Source organism: Manis javanica, chromosome 17 (genome assembly GCF_040802235.1).
Source record: "Manis javanica isolate MJ-LG chromosome 17, MJ_LKY, whole genome shotgun sequence".
In the NCBI taxonomy this organism is placed as follows: domain Eukaryota; kingdom Metazoa; phylum Chordata; class Mammalia; order Pholidota; family Manidae; genus Manis; species Manis javanica.
In genome coordinates this window covers 13,415,954-13,433,210 of record NC_133172.1, presented here as the reverse complement: position 1 = coordinate 13,433,210, position 17,257 = coordinate 13,415,954, and the positions used below count along the sequence as shown (strand labels likewise).

Genomic DNA, 17,257 nt, shown 5'->3' with positions numbered 1-17,257 from the left:
AAAGAGCTTATATAACAGTAGTGAAAACACAAACACTTGATTTAAAAATGGACAAAAGACCTGAGTAGATGTTTCTCAAAAACACACAAATGGCCAACAGGTACACAAAAAGGTGCTCAACATCACTAATCATCAGGGAAATTCAAATCAAACCACAATGAGATATTATCCTAACATCTGTTAGGATTCTATTGTTAAAGGAAAAAAAAGTGTGAGTATGTGGAGAAAAGGGAACTCTTAGACAGTGTTGGTGGAAATGTAAACTGGTGCAGCTACTATGGAAAACAGTCTGAAGTTATGTAAATACTGGACAGAAATGTGCAATATTGTATGTACATATAATGACTATTATTTATCCTTAAAAAAGAAGGAACTCCTGCCACTTGTGGCAACATAGATAAACCTGGAGAACATTATGCTAAGTGAAATAAGCCAGACACAGAAAGGCAAATACTCTATTTTCCTCACTTTTGTTAGAATCTAAAATAGTCAAACATAAATGCAGAGAGTAAAATGGTGGTTTCCAGTGACTGGGAGAGAGGGAAATGGTAGCAATGGTCAAAAGTTATAAAGTTACAGTTATGCAAGTTAAATAAGTCCTGGAGATCTACTATACAGCATAGTGCCTATAGCTAACAATATTATGGTGAATATTTAAAATTTGCCAAGAGAGTAAATCTTACATTAAGTGTTAGAAGAAGAAGAATAGGGACATGAAGAAACTGGTAGGTAATGGATATGTCTGTGGCCTTGATGATGGTGATGGTTTCCCAGATGTATGCTTAATATTCAAATTCATCCAGTTGTATACATTAAATATGCGCAGCTTTCTACATGCAATCATACCTCAATAAAGTGTTTCTTTAAAGTTATTGGAATTTACATTCTTATAGAAAGTGTAGAAGAGTTCCAGTTTTTTCGTTCACCTCTGGTACTTAATGTTTTCTTTCTTTTCCAGTGTAACCATTGTAATATGTGGGTAGTAGTCTCTTTCATCAATTTTCCTTATGTTTACTGACCCTTAGAATATCCTCTCTAGTTAAGTGGCTTATCACATTTTTTGCTCCTTTTTCTTTTTATGTATTTATTTTTGTATTGAGGTATAGTTGATATATAATCTTGTATTTGTTTCAAGTATACAACATAGCAGTTCACCAGTTACCCACATTATTAAATCCTCACCCCTTCTAGTGGGGTTACTATCTGTATCTGTCAATATAGGAGGATGTTACAGAATCATTAGCTATATTCTCCATACTGTAATACCTTCCCTGTGACAAACTTATATTATGATTGAGAGTTTTTTCACCCCTTTATTCCCCTCCCCCTCCCCACCCATTCTTCCTAACCCCTCCCCTATGGTAACCACCAATCACTTCTCATGAGACTACTGCTATTTTATTCATTTTTGTTTTGTTTTGTTTTTTGATTCCATAAATAAGTGAGATCATATGATGTTTATCTTTGCCTGGCTTATTTCAGTTAACATAATACCCTCTAGGTCCATCCATGTTGTTGCAAATGGCAGAATAATATTCCACTGTGTGAAGGTAGCACACCTTCTTTATCCATTCATCTATTGGTGGACATTTTGGTTGCTTCCACATCTTGTTTACCCCCTTTTCTTTTGAGATGCATTTTTCTTAATGATTCTTAGAAGTTTTTTAAATGTACTGTGGTATAAATCTCATATCATATATATATACATATTTAAAATATCTTCTCTCAATGTATAGGTTGATTTTTCACTTTCTTAATGTTGCTATTTGATTTTAATTCTTAATTTTAATATACTACAATTTACAAATTTTTATTTATGGTTATTGCTTCTTGTGTCTTGTTAAAAATACCTTTGTCTCCTCCAAGGTCAAGAAGGTATTCTCCTCTGTTTCCTCTAAAAAGTATTTTACATTCACATTTAGGGTCAAACTGTCTGGAACTGATTTGGGGCAGCATCACTGCCCTGCAGTGGTACCTTTATCATAAATAAGGTGACCATATATATATATATATGGGTCTATTACCAGAATTTATTCTGTTCCATTGGTCAGTCTGTCTTTCCTTGTACCTGTATCTCACTGTCTTGAATTGTACTACCGATACCAGGGTTCTTGTTCACGGAGCTGAAGAATGAATTTGCAAACACTCAAGGTAGGAGAGCAAGGTACAGGCTTTTATTTAGAGATACAGTGAGAGGACAGAGCTCCAGGCTCACGCCAGGAGGGCAAAAGAGAGCCCATGCTGGTGTGTTGTTTAGGGGTTTTATGCGCTGTTGAGGATTTTCAAGAATAGGGGTAGAGGACTTGGGGTGCAGACTTGTTGTAAGACCACCTGCCCTGTCCCCAGGGTGGGCTGGGTTGTTGTCTGTTTGCTTGGGCTGTTTGTAGTTGGGATTGCTTACCAGATTAGTCTTTTGCCTAGGTTCCAGATTACTTGATTAGGATTACAGAATGAAAAATAGCACATAGATACAGTTAAAAATAAGCTGGGCCTTTTAGCAGGATAAGGCAAATTGTACAGTGTCATGATCTATTTAATACAGTGAAGTCAGGGGCTATGCTGAGATACTCTTCTTTGTCTGAGAAACATTCAAACATTCCAGGCCAAGTTGCTCCTGGTCTTTTGAGCTTTAATGGATTTCACTGAAGAATGTCTAAGTTCCTAATCTGGTATCTACCCTACAGAATTCGTGTGACTCTGACTTTGCATAATGCTTAACAGAGTTTTTAGATAGGGACTTCTTTGCACATTATTACATTGTTCTGACTGTAATTATCTTGCATTGCCTTTTTTTCAAAGGTCCTCACCCTACTCTGCCTAAGTCCACAGTCCAGGTCTCACTACTGTAACAGATCTTTGTACATGGCAGTAAATGTCCTTCAGATTTATTGCTCTTCTACCTTGGTTATTTTTGACCCTTTGCATTTTCATATTAATTTTAAAATTAGCTTGTCAGTTTCCACAAAAAAAAAATCTGTGATTTTTAATCAGTATTGCATTGTGTACAATTGGGGAAATTTTTATATCTTTACAATACTGAGCCTTCTACCCCATGGATATTATATTCTCCCTTCTTTAGGGTTTCTTTAATTTCTTAGAGAAAGTTTGCATTTTTTACTGTAGTGGTCTTATTCATTTTGTTAGGCTCATTCCTAGATATTTGTCATATTTTAATATAAATGGTTTCTTCTTTTTCATTTTTCATTTATTTATTGCCGATATATAGAAAATACAGTTGACTTATTGACCTATACATAGAAACATTACTAAATTCACTAACTCTAATTCTGTAGATAGTGTACCTAGAAAACCCAAAGCAAGTATTAACAGTCTTAGTCACTCCTTTCTAGCTTGTTTGCCTCTTCGTTCTTTTTAAGCCCCTATTTCAATGACTAGGACATCCACTGAGCATGAGGTTGTAATAGTATAGTCATCTTTGCTTTAGCCCTACTATTTGGGGGATGCTTTTAACATTTCAATATTGAATATGATGTCTGTCATTTTTTTTTTTTGGTAAGTATCCCTTAATAGACTCAGGAAGTTGCCTCCTATTTTCACTTGGATCTTGCCTTTTGTCAAATGCTACACTATGTACACATGAATTTAAGTATCAAGGTAATTGCAATTTTTGTTATTGTCTTTGTTAGTGTGGTAAAATACGTTGAATGTTAAAAATACATTTCATTCCTGAAAGAGAAAATTACATATTGATAAAAAGAATGTTCAGCTGAAAGATATACCAATCTTAACCTTGCATACACCTGAGAAATATCAAATTATATACTCAAATAAATTAATTTGAAAAAAAATTTTAGTCTATTATATTTTGAGAAGACAATTTAGTAAGGTTGAAAATTCTGAACCACTAAATAATAAGCTTGATCAAATAAACACATTTTAGACCCTGGCTCCAAAGCTAATAGAAAACACTTTTCTCTTCCAAAATACATGAAATATTTCCAAAAACCAATCTGGGTCTGGGCTACGAAACAATTTTCAATAAATTCTTCAAAATTCATACCCTACCCACCAAATTTCATGACCATAAAGCCATGTAACTACATTCACAAACAGTAACATCAGCAATAAACACTTCTTTCTTAAAATGTATGAGTCAACAGAACCACTTATTTGGAATAAGCAAATGTATATATATTAACAAAAAAACATGAAAATTGTACATATCAAAAGTGAAGAGCTAATTCTAAAACAAATATTTATAGGAAGGTTAAAGTTTTAAATGGATATAATATTTAAAAGAGATTAAAAATTAATAAACATTTGAATAAAGATATGAGTTTTTTTAAATAGCAGAATAAACACAAGGGAAATGGGCAGAAGGAAATAATTTAAGAGCAGAAATAACAAAGTAGAAAATAAAGACATTATACAGGATAAGAACCTCATTGTGACTTAATTGATGTCCTTAAAAGACAATGTGTTCAAGAAAATAATCTGCACCCAAAATTTTCAATGAATGTATAGCTTGATTAAGATTTCACATAGTGTTTTAGGAGTAGCTCTCATCCTTGTACCTCACGGTATGCATTGATAGACCTTTCCTCAGTACCCAAGATCCCGTTCATACTCATCCTAAATCCTCCATCTTGGAATCTAGTATCATTAGACAGTATCACCAACTACATTTCCCCATTGTAGTCACCTGCTATTCCCACCAATCACTTCCCATCATTACTGAAGATTTTTAAATCTTGAATTACTATAATTCAACATTACTCCGGGCTTAATTCTTACAGCTATCTATATGCATAGATTGATGATCTTTCAATATCCTTCCCTCTGGTACCTGCAATGATCTTCTCCCCCACCTGATCTCAACTCCTCATCCCCGTGGTCACATCCTGTGAAGCCCCACTCCTTCACCTTTACCACCTGAACCACCTGAACCACCTCCTCCTCTTCCAGCCAGTTCTCCAGCTCTAAAAGGTCTTTGTCACCAGAAATTCCCTCTATTGAATTGCCATTTTCCTTCCATGCCCCAGAACCTTATTCCCCTTCTTACCTACTTTAAATCCCATGTCCTTAATTTCCTAGCTCCATCAACATTTTAAAAGTTAAGTCTCAGTCTACCCCATGCCTGTATCCACACACTTGAACATGACTAAATAAAGAAAAAAAAGCTCACTGATCTTACTTCAAATTCATGCTCACTAACCTCATGAAGGCACTTAAAGTTGAGTGACAGTTGTCAGGTCTGGGATTTGATTTTTCCTTCCTTGGAAGCTAATACAGGTAGCCTGTTATGTTTCATGGATGCTGCTAGAAGACATTAGACTCCTGGGTCAAAGACAAAGGAATTTAATAATCATGCCACGGAAAGCAGCCTTAGTATCAGCATATTTTGTATTGGTTCCCCTTTTGCCCAAATCCCCTGAGGGAATATGGATGGGTTCAGATGGACACCTGCACATGGAATAGACTTAAAAGATTAAGAACACTGAGCTTTGGATACCTGTTGTTTTTGATCAACGTGTAAACAAGCCTTTGTCCCAGAAGATGTTACTTCATACCTCACATTGCTCACTGCAAACATAACCTTAAGAAGTGGCCCAAATAAAGAGACACCAGTCCTTGTATTCTTGGCACACTCAGTAGGAGTGTGAGACCTCCCTGGAAGACTTTCACATCTGAGGGCAGTCATACAATATTCTCCTATCCCATTCACCCTTCCTCTCTCTTAAGTGTCTACTGCTTAACCTCTCCTCTTTCTTCCAAACTCTAACACCTCCCCCACCTTTACTATCACTTTATGGCCTTGCAATCAAAAAAGAGATTCTACAACATCTTACTATACCAACTAGCTACCTATGTAGGTATGTGCCCAAATATTCTTTTTTTTAAATTAAATTATCATTGATATACAATCTTATGATGGTTTCATGTATACAAAACAGTAGTTCAACATTCACCCAAATTATCAAGCCCTGACCCACTCCATTGCTGTCACTATCAACATAATAAGATGTTATGGAGTCATTAATTGTATTCTCCGTGCTGTACTGCTGTCCCAGTGACCTGCCTATGTTGTAATTGTGCATTATAGTGCTCCTTAATCCCCTTCTCCCTCCCCACCCACCCTCCCCAACCCTTCCCCTTTGGTAACCACTGTTCCCTTCTCGGTGTTTATAAGTCTACTGCTTTTTTTGTTCCTTCTGTTTCACTTTGTTTTTATACTCCACAAATGAGGGAAATCATTTGGTATTTGTCTTTCTCCACCTGACTAATTTCACTGAGCATAATATCCTCTAGATCCATCCATGTTGTTGCAAATGGCAGGATTTCTTTTCTTTATATGGCTGAATAATATTCCATTGTGTATATATACCGCATCTTCTTTAACCATTCATCTATTGATGGACATTTTTGTTGCTTTCATATCTTGGCTATTGTAAATAGTGCAGCGATAAACATAGAGGTTCATATGTCTTTTCGAATCAGGGATCTTGTTTTCTTTGGGTAAATTCCTAGGACTGGAATGACTGAGTCAAATCATATTTCTATTTTTAGTTTTTTGAGGAACCTCCATATTGCTTTCCACAGCAATTGAACCAATTTACATTCACACCAACAGTGTAGGAGGGTTCCCTTTTTTCCACAAACTCACCAGCATTTGTTGTTTCTTGTCTTTTAGAAACTGGCCATCTTAACTGGTGTGAGGTGATATCTCATTGTGGTTTTTATTTGCATTTCTCTGATGATTAGCAATGTGGAGCATCTCTTCATGTGTCGGTTGATCATCCATATTTCTTTTTGGAGAAGTGTCTGTTCAGATCCTCTGCTCATTTTTTAGTCAGGTTATTTGTTTTTTGGGTGTGGTGGCCTATCAGTTATTTATATATTTTGGATCTTAACCCCTTATCAGATAAATAATTGACAAATATATTCCTCTATACTGTAGGATGCCTTTTTGTTCTGCTGATGGTGTCCTTTGCTGTACAGAAGCTTTTTAATTTGATGCAGTCCCATTTTTTCATTTTTGTTTTGTTTCCTTTGCCCAAGGAGATGTGTTCAGGAAAAAGTTGCTTATGTTTATATTTAAGAGATTTTTGCCTATGTTTTCTTCTAAAAGTTTTGTGGTTTTATGACTTACTTTCAGGTCTTTGATCCATTTTAAGTGTATCGAGTTAGACAATGATCCAGTTTCATTCTCTTACATGTAGCTGTCCAGTTTTGCCAACACCAGTTGTTGAAGAGGCTGTCTTTTCTCCATTGTATATTCATGGCTCCTTTATCATATATTAATTGACTATATATGTGTGGGTTTATATCTGGGCTCTCTATTCTGTTCCACTGACCTATGGGTCTGTTCTTGTGCAAGTACCAAATAGTTTTGATTACTGTGGCTTTGTAGGAGAGCTTGAAGTCAAGGAGTATAATCCCCCCTCTCCTGCTTTGTTTTTCTTTCTCAGGATTGCTTTGGCTATTTGGAGTCTTTTGTGGTCCCATATGAATTTTAGAACTATTTGTTCTAGTTCACTGAAGAATGCTGTTGGTATTTTGATGGGGATTGCATTGAATCTGTAGATTGCTTTAGGAAGAACTGCCATTTTGACAATATGAATTCTTCCTACCCATGAGCATGGGGTAGATTTCCATTTATTGGTGTCTTCTTTAATTTCTCTGATGAGTGTCTTACAGTTTTCAGAGTAAAGGTCTTTCACCTCCTTGATTAGGTTTATTCTTAGGTATTTTATTCTTTCTGATGCAATTGTAAGTGGAATTGTTTTCCTGATTTTCCTTTCTGCTAATTTGTTGTTAGTATATAGAAATGCAACAGATTTCTGCATATTAATTTTGTGTCCTGCAACTTTGCTGAACTCAGTTATTAGTTCTAATAGTTTTTTGGTGGAGTCTTTAGGGTTTTCTATGTATATCATATCATCTGCAAACAGTTTAACTTCTTCCTTACCAATTTGGATGCTGTGGGATTGATGGGGTTGATACATGATTCAAGTAATATAGAAATCAAATGTATAAGTACACATGACTTGACTGTTTTTCCCACATACTCCTGTTGATGTGTAATCAAGGACAGAGTGATGAGAACCAAAGCAGTTCTCATGGCTCAGAGCCACGTTCACACAGTTTTGGTATCCTTGAGAAGCATCGCGTCCTTGGGCTAGACTCAAGGCTGGATAATGATGTTTGAGTTCACTGTAAGTTCATTTGCTCAATAAATATGAGGAGTGCCTTTTTGGCATTGCTCTTGAGCTGTTACGCCTTAAGTCCCCTGGCTGGTCCTTTCAGATATTCAATACATCATCGCATCTCCTCTCTTGTTTGTGGGTCGGAAGCAGGGAGGGGACCGACAGGATGCCTTTTATCTCTTTGTGTTGTCTGATTGGTGTGGCTAGGATCTCCAGTACTATGTTGAATAAAAGTGGGGAGAGTGGGGAGAGTGGGGAGAGTGGGGAGAGTTGGGAGAGTGGGCATCCTTGTCTTGTACCTGACCTTAAAGGAAAAGCTTTCAGGTTTTTGCTGTTAAGTATGATGTTGACTGTGGGTTTGTCATATATGGCCTTTATTATGTTAAGGTACTTGCCCTTTATACCCATTTTGTTAAGAGTTCTTATCATGAATGGATGTTGAATTTTATCAAATGCTTTTTCAGCATCTATTTAGATGATCATGTGATTTTTGTCCTTTTTTTTGATGTGATATATGATATTGATTGACTATGAATATTGTACCATCCTTGCATACCTAGAATAAATCCCACTTGGTCACAATGGATGATCTTTTTTATGTATTTTTGAATTTGGTTTGTTAATATTTTGTTGAGGATTTTTGCATCTATCTTCATCAGGAAGACTGGTTTATAATTTCCCTTTTTTGTGGTGTCTTTGTCTGGCTTTGGTGTTAGAGTGATGCTGGCCTCATAGAATGAGTTTGAAGGCATTCCCTTCTCTTCTACTTTTTGGAATACTTTAAGAAAGATGGGTATTAGGTCTTTAAATGTTGGATAAAATTCAGCTGTGAAGCCATCTGAGCCAGCAGTTTGTTCTTAGGTAGTTTTTGATTACCACTTAAATTTCATTGCAGGCAATCAGTCTGTTCAGATTTTCTGTTTCTTCCTGGGTCAGTCTTGGAAGATTGTATTTTTCTAGAAAGTTGTCCATTTCTTCTAGGTTGTCCAATTTATTGACATAATTTTTCATAGTATTCTCTAATAATTCTTTGTATTTCTGTGGTGTCTGTTTTGATTGTTACATTTTTGTTTCTGATTCTGTTTATGTGTGTACACACTTTCTTTTCTTGATAAGTCTAACTAGGGGTTTATGTATTTTGTTTAATTCCTCAAAGAACTAGCTCCTTGTTTCATTGATTCTTTCTATTGTTTTATTCTCAATTTTACTTATTTCTGCTCTGATCTTTTTTATGTCCCTCCTTCTGCTGAATTTGGGCATCATTTACTCTTCTTTTTCTAGTTTCTTTAATTGTGAGTTTAGACTGTTTATTTGGGATTGTTCTTGTTTCTTAAGGTAGGCCTGTATTGCAATATACTTTCCTCTTAGAACTGCCTTTGCTGCATCACAGAGGTTTGGGGCTGTTGAGTTGTTGTATTCATTTGTCTCCATATATTGCCTCATCTCTGTTTTAATTTGGTTATTGATCTATTGATTATTTAGAAGCATGCTGTTAATCCTCCATGTGTTTGTAGACTTTTTTTTTTCCTTAGTGTAATTTATTTCTGGCTTCATACCATTGTGGTCTGAGAAGCTGCTCAATACAATTTCAATCTTTTTGAATTTATTGAGGCTCTTTTTGTGGCCTGGTTTGTGATCTAGTCTGGAAAATCTTCCTTATGCACTTGAGAAGAATGTGTATCCTGCTGCTTTTGGGTGGAGTGTTCCATAGATGTCTATTAGGTCCATCTGTTCAATGTGTTGTTCAGTGCCTCTGTCTCCTTACTTATTTTCTGTCTGGTTGATCTGTTGTTTGGAGTGAGTGGTGTGTTGACATCTCCTAAAGTGAATGTGTTACAGTCTATTTCCCCCTTTAATTCTAGTATTTGTTTCACATATTTAGGTGCTCCTGTGTTGGATGCATAGATACTTACAATGGTTTTATCTTCTTGTTGGACTGACTCCTTTATCATTATGTAATGTACTTCTTTGTCTCTTGTTACTTTCTTTGTTTTAAAATCTATTTTGTCTGATACAAGTACTGCTACTCCTGCTTTTTTCTCCCTATTATTTGCATGAAATGTCTTTTTCCATCCTTTCACTTTTAGTCTGTGTATGTCTTTGGGTCTGAAATGAGTCAAAGGCAGCATATAGGTGGGTCTTGTTTTTGTATCCAATCTGCCACTCTATGTCTTTTGATTGGTGCATTCAGTCCTTTTACATTTGTAAGTCCAGGGAGAGGAAATCCCAGGGTAAAATACCTCTAAAAACTGAAATCAGTCAAAGGGAGAAATAAAGTTTAAAACCCGTTTATTGCTTACAAACTGCAGTCCAGCACCATCTCTCTCCCCTGCTCTGGAAGAAGCATGCAAGCCTCTCCCCTTAACCTCTCAGGTTCAGACATGCCCTCAGTTGCCCAGGTAATTACCCATTGACATGGAGATGAACTCTCCACACCTAAGGATATGCAAATGCACCAAAGCCAGGTGAGATATTCTGGAAATATTAGAATTTTATCCACAACACTTAAGGTGATTATTGATTGACACATACTTATTGCCACTGTAGGCTTTAGATTTATGGTCACCAAAGCTCAAGAATAGCTTCCTATCTAACAGTCTTTCTTATATTACTAATTACTCTTTTTCAAACACAATCTAAATGTACTTATTTTTCTCTCCTTTCTCCTCCACACTGTATTTTTTAGGTGTCATATACTGCACTCTTTGTTTATCCCTTGACTAACTTTGTAGGGAATTGATTTAACTTCATATTTGCTTGCTAATTAATTGGTCTACTACATTTACTATAGGTTTATTTTCTCTGGTGACAGCTATTTAGCCATAGAAGCATTTCCATCAGAGCACTCTCTTAAGATATACTCTAGGTCTGGTTTAGTGGTAATGAATTCCCTCAACTTTTGTTTTTCTGGAAATTGTTTAATCCCTACTTCAAATTTAATCTTTCCAGATAGAGTATTCTTGGTTGGAGGCCCTTCTGTTTCATTATATTAAATATATCATTGCCACTCCCTTCTGTAAGGTTTCTGCTGAGTCTACTGAGATGGGCTTCCTTTATAAGTGATCTTTTTTTCTCTCTTTGGCTACTTTCAATACTCTGTCCTTATCTTTGCCATTTAATTATTATACGTCTTGGTGTTGTCTTCCTAGGGTTCCGTTTGTTTGGGGATCTTTGTGCTTCCATTACCTGAAGGTCTATTTCCTTTCCCAAGTTGGGTAAGTTTTCAACAATAATTTCCTCAACGAAACTTTCTGTCCCTTTGTGTCTCTCTTCTTCTTCAGGTACCCTATAATGCTAATACTGCTCCATCTGGCTTGGTCACACAGCTCTCCTATTATTCTTTCATTCCTAGAGATCCATTGTTCTGTTTTTTTTGGCTCATTGTTTTCTGGCTCCCTAATTTCCAAGTCACCTACAACTTCTTCAACCTGTGTAAGCCTGCTATTAATTCCCTCCGTCGTATTTTTCATTTCCAATACTGTAGTCATCAGTTTTGAGTGACTTTTTTGGAGGCGTTGTATCTTTTTGTTGAGGTCCTCCCTGAGATCTTGAATATTTTTTTGTAGATCTGTGAGCATGTTTATAACTTTTACTTTGAAGTCTTTATGAAGAAGATCGGTGATTTCAGTTTCACTCAGCCCTCTTTCTGGTGTTTTGTCTTGTAGTTTTGTTAGGACCAAATTCCTCTGCCCCTTCATTTTCTTCAGTGTTTCCTATGAAGTATAGCTTTAGGAAGGAGGTGCCCTCTAGTGCTCAGAAGCTCAATTTCCTGTGCAGAAGCCCCAGCTGCCGGCTTGCAGTGGGCAGGACACCTTTCTTTCTGGCTTGTAGTGATGTGATTTCAGGGGGCTGTGTGGGCCTTTGTGCCTGATTGTGCAAACAGGAAGAATACTCCAAGTTGCACCACTGGAGCTGCTGTGGGCAGGGCTGCCTCCACCTGGCCTGCAGCAATGGCAGGGCCACTGGTGAACAGGGCCAGCACCTGTGGGGAGGAAAGAGCTCCTGGAACTGGACCGCGTGTGAGCGCTCAGGGAAGACATTGGTGCTGCACCCCTAGAGCTGCAGTGGCAGAGCCATCCTCTGTCTGACCTACTGCAATAGTGGGGGCTGGTGGCAAGCAAGACTGGCTGGCGCCTGTCGGAGGAAAGAACTGCCGGGGCTGGCTACTGCACGCAGCTCCCCAGCTGGCCCAAAATAGGGCTGAGCAAGCTGGGGGTTCTCCCTCTGCCTACCCAGGAGTAAAGTGTGATTCACACTGCAGTGAGGATCCTCCAGGCTGTGTTGCCAGTGAGAGGGATGGAGAGTCTGAATCTCCTGAGGGCTTCCAACCTGTTGAGCTGAGGGTGGGCTGGGGAGGTATTGTCCACCTGACCTTTCTCCTAAGCAGAGAGCTCTGTGTAATTCTTGCCCCTCTGGTGCCCCTCTCACTGCTAGGAAGTCTTTCAAACTGCCTGCTTTTCTTTCCTTCTCAGAGGGGCAGGGGAGAGGGGAGCCGGTACAGTGTGCCTGTTCTTCACAGGTGGCTGGGATCTCAACCTACCCAAGTTTTCTGCCTATCTCTGTTGTCCAGCCCTACTAATCACCAGAGTGCCATGTAATGTGGGCTCATGTTCCCAGAGCAGATTTCCAGAACCAGGTGTTCAGGGTCCTGGGCTTCTGCACCCTCCCAGCTCTGTTGCTCTTCCTCCTGCCTGTGAGCTGGGGTCGGGGGAGGGCTTGAGTCCCACCGGATCATGGCCTTTCCACTTCACCCTTTCCTGTAGGGTCCTCTCTCCTCCCCCAGGTGTGGGCAGTCAGCTCTGCAGCCCTCAGGTTGCCTTCAGGGTTAGCTGCACTGGCGGTGTTTTCGTGTCCTGTGTGATTTGGGGAGGAGGTTTCTGCCTTGTCTTCCTACCATCTTTTCCACCCGTATATTCTTTCTCACTGCTTATTACTGAGGATGAACTCTTTATGTTCTTGACTAAGGTCAGTCCCATCAGAAGTAAAAGGAGAAACAGAAGAATCCACAATCATAATGGGTGATTTTGACATGTCTTAACAGATGATGAAACAATCAAATAGTCAGCAAGGATATACAGTATCTGAACAACACAATTAGCAAACATGACTTAATTGTTGTACATAGGTCACTGAACAAATCAGTGAAGGACTACATATTCTTTTCAACCACACAGAAACATTTACCAATATTGACCATATCCTGGGTCATAAAGCAAATCTGTTGTTATTCATAGATGACCTGATGATTCACATAGAAAAGAAAAAAGAATTTACAGCAATATGTTATAATTTGCTGCAATGTTGCTGGATTCAAATTCAAAATACAAAGCTGATTTTATTTCTACATACTTTCTAAATACTATCAACAAAGAAATGGATATAAAACGAAATATTAAAAGTGATGTCATTTAAAATAGCACCAAAAACATCAAATATTAGGAAAACATCTAATAAATGATGTGTAAGACCTATACATAGAAACCCATGAATCATTCCTGAGAAAAATCAAATAAGAACTAAATAAGAGGGGGATATACTCTGTTTACAGATTGAAATACTCAATTTTTTAGAATACCAGTTCTGCCAAACTCGTCTATACATTCAGTGCAACCCCAGGCAGCAGGATTGTGAAAATCTATAAACTGATTCTAAAAATGTATACGGAAATGGAAAGGGCAAAGAATGACTAAGGCAAAACTGGAGAAAAGGAACAAAGCTAGAGGGCTTGTTACAAACCTATCCTAAGATATTCTTAAGACAGTGTGACAGTGGCACAGTATAGACAAATAGAGCAACAAAAAAGAGTAGAGTCTAGAAACTGACCCACAAATATATCGCCACCTGATTTATAACAAAAGAGACACTGAAATACATTTGGGGATACATCAATAGTGCCTGGGTGGCTGGATAGCCATAAGAAAAGAAAGTTTTTGAAGTCTACCTCACGCTACCCACAATGATAAAATAATATATATTATATATAAATGTTAAAGTATAAACAATAGAAGTTTTAGATGAAAGCAGGTAAGAATGTGCTCATGACTTTGGAGTATGCAAAAATTTCCTTAACAGGAAACCAAAAGTACCTACATAAAGGGAAAAATAATAGAATGGACTACTTTATAATGAAGAACTTCTATTTATAATATACATACACAAAAAAGTGAAACAACAGAGTGGGAGTAGATACTTAACACTGAGTATATCCTACAGTGGACTTATACAGAGAGTACATAAAATCTCTTAATGATAAATAAGGAAAAGAGGTAATCAATTGAAAAAAATGGTGACTTTTAAAAAAGGACTTAACAAAAGAAGATAGCCAAGTGGCCAATAAAAATATAGAAAGACTTTTAACTTCAGTAGTCATAGGGAAATCAAAATCATAGTGTGATACCACTACATAACCAACAACATGGCTAAAATGAAAAAAAGAGAGAGACAATATCTAATGTCGGGAATATTTGGAGCAACAGAATTCTCATACACTGCTGGTGGAAATGTCAGTATATTGGTACAACCACTTTGGAAAATTGGCGCTGTTTATTAAAGCTAAAATATGCCTACCAAATGATCCATCAATTTTCTTCTAGCTATATTCTCATAAATTAAGGTATAAATATCCCCAAAGACTTGTAGAAAAATTCATAACAGCACTGTCCTAACAGCCAAATCTGGAAACAAGCCAAATGAACACGTACTTTGGGAAGATTAAATTATCTTGTATTTATACAACAGAATAATACACAGGCAGGAGAATAAAAGGATTTCAATTATACATAATAACGTATGAGTTTCAGAATCATAATGTGGAGCCACAGAAGTCAGGCACAATGGAGGATTCATACTATCTGAGTCCACCCATACAAAGCACAGATTCAATCAAAAGTTTTAAATAGATTTAAAACATTGAGCAAGTTGTTAAAAAAAAAAACGCGTTTCCCTTTAGGTGCTTTCCTCATTTCCACCTTCGTCCGTCATCTGGTTTTTCATACCCACCATGAAAATCTATGGTGTTAGAAATCTAGGTAGTGGTTCCCATGGGACTAGCAACTTTATTATGGTATAAAAATGGATCCTTGGGGGTTGGTATTATTGTTTCTTAATCTGCGTTTTGGTGCCATGAGCGTATTCAAATTTTGAAAATGTAGTAGTTTGTAAACTTACGAGTTGGACCCTTTTCTTTATGAACTCTGAAAACTGATAAAGGAAGCCTCGGTGACATGGCATGGGGAGACCTCCAATGCGCACTCCCACCCCACCACTCCTCAATTGCACCTGCAACAGGCAAGGACGACATGAACACTTTGCAATTCACACTACTTTGGCCACTTTTCCACCCAGTAGAACGAGGGAAGAATTTCTGCCTCCCCAGCAATAGCCCAGCCAATGAGAGGCTGTTATGACTCAGCCAATGAGCAGCCAGGACACTTTGGACTCTTAGCTTCCTCCAATGTACTTTTTGCTTAGAACAGTCCCACAACTCTTCCCTTTCTTCTACAAAACAATTCTCTTTGTTTCCTGGTGTTTGTGGTTTTGCTATAGCTTGCCTGCTCCCAGTTGCAATTCTCTGCTGTTCCCAGATAAACTCATTTTTGCTGGTAAAATAACAGTTTTGTTTTTAAGGTTAACAGAATGTTATACTGCCAAAAAATTTATGGGGGGTCGGGGGTTGTGTGAGGCGGGAGACATCAAGTTAACTAAAAAAGAGCCTGAAACTTCTATAAATCTCATTTGTGCTGAAAACTGGTACAGAAATAAGTACATATAGACTTATGTCTGCCTGGAAATTGTAATTATCTCAGAAAAGAAAATTACCTCACAAATGCATAAAATATATGTGCATTTGAACAATGCCCACCACTTCCACTGTTACGACACTGGTATTGCAGTTTGCCTTCTAAATGGGCTCTTGTCTCCTGCTTTGATCTTCCAAGCTAAACACCAGAAGGAACAAAATTATATCAGTTAGGATTCAGTCCGAGAATTAGAACCACTGGAAGGATCCGCAATAGGAGATTTTTGAAACTAAGGATTAGACTCTTCCCAACTGTGGACTTGGTGAAGTAATCTGCAGGGTGGTGTTCCCTCCACATCTGGTGGTGGGTCTGAGGTCACTGTAGGTTAGTTGGCAGTGCAGTCAGGATATAAAGGCTAGATGTGAAATAGGAGAAAGTGAAGTCCAACTAGAAACTGTCAGTGTCTCATGACCTCCAGCTTCTACAACATGAGTGACCTGCAGAAGTTGGCACCCTGCCTGCCATGGGCTGTACACACACCTGCCCCACACTTGGAGAAGCCGAATGACAGGAGGCTGACAGGTGTCTGAGTGGCCACAGGCCCAACGAGGGTGATCATGCCAGCAGGGCAAGTTAGCCGATGAGCAGCAACACGAAGCAGGGCAGCAGCAAGCAGACCCCACAGCCCTTTAGAGCAGTGAAGTGCTTCTCTTCCAGCTTGTAAATATGACACAAATATCAGTTCTTGGAAACATGGTTCCAGCATAGCTAACTTGATAGGTATAAAACCACCACCTTCATTCTTTCAAAAAAAAAAGAAAAATCAGATCATGTCCTTCCTCTGCTTAAAAATCTCTTTTAACGGTTCCCTACTTCTTTTAGGTTAAAAGTCAAAATAGTTACACTACCTAAAACACTTCACATAAGATGGCCCTTTTAACTCCTACTACTTGCTCATTCCCAGGTCTTCTGCAGCCCACTGGTCATCTTGCTATTCCTTCAACATGCCAGTAACATTCCTTCAACACCCAGTAACCGTCCTTCCTCAATCTTTCCTCTACCTACGCCCCGCACCCTCAACATTCTTGCCAAGGGCTGTTCTTCCCTCAAGTCATTCTGGACTCTGTTGAAATACCAGTCTCAGGAAGGGATCTCCTGACCAGATTATTTAAAACTGAATTGCCCAGGGCATTCCCCATCCTATTACTTTTCAACAGAGTCCTTATCACCAGCTGAAATACTACAACATTCTCTGTTTAACATCTTCTGCCCCTTCTAGTAGAATTTAAACTCCATAAGGACCATTCTCTTTTCCTATCTCATTTATTACTATATCCAATATCATCTCCA

At 38.0% G+C, this 17,257-nt stretch overlaps 1 protein-coding gene across 5 annotated transcripts in view; it reads right to left on the bottom strand.

Moving 5' to 3' along the window:
- LOC108390482 (uncharacterized) overlaps nt 1–17,257 on the bottom strand; it is a 118,315-nt gene that overhangs the window by 36,617 nt on the left and 64,441 nt on the right. The window lies entirely within an intron of this gene.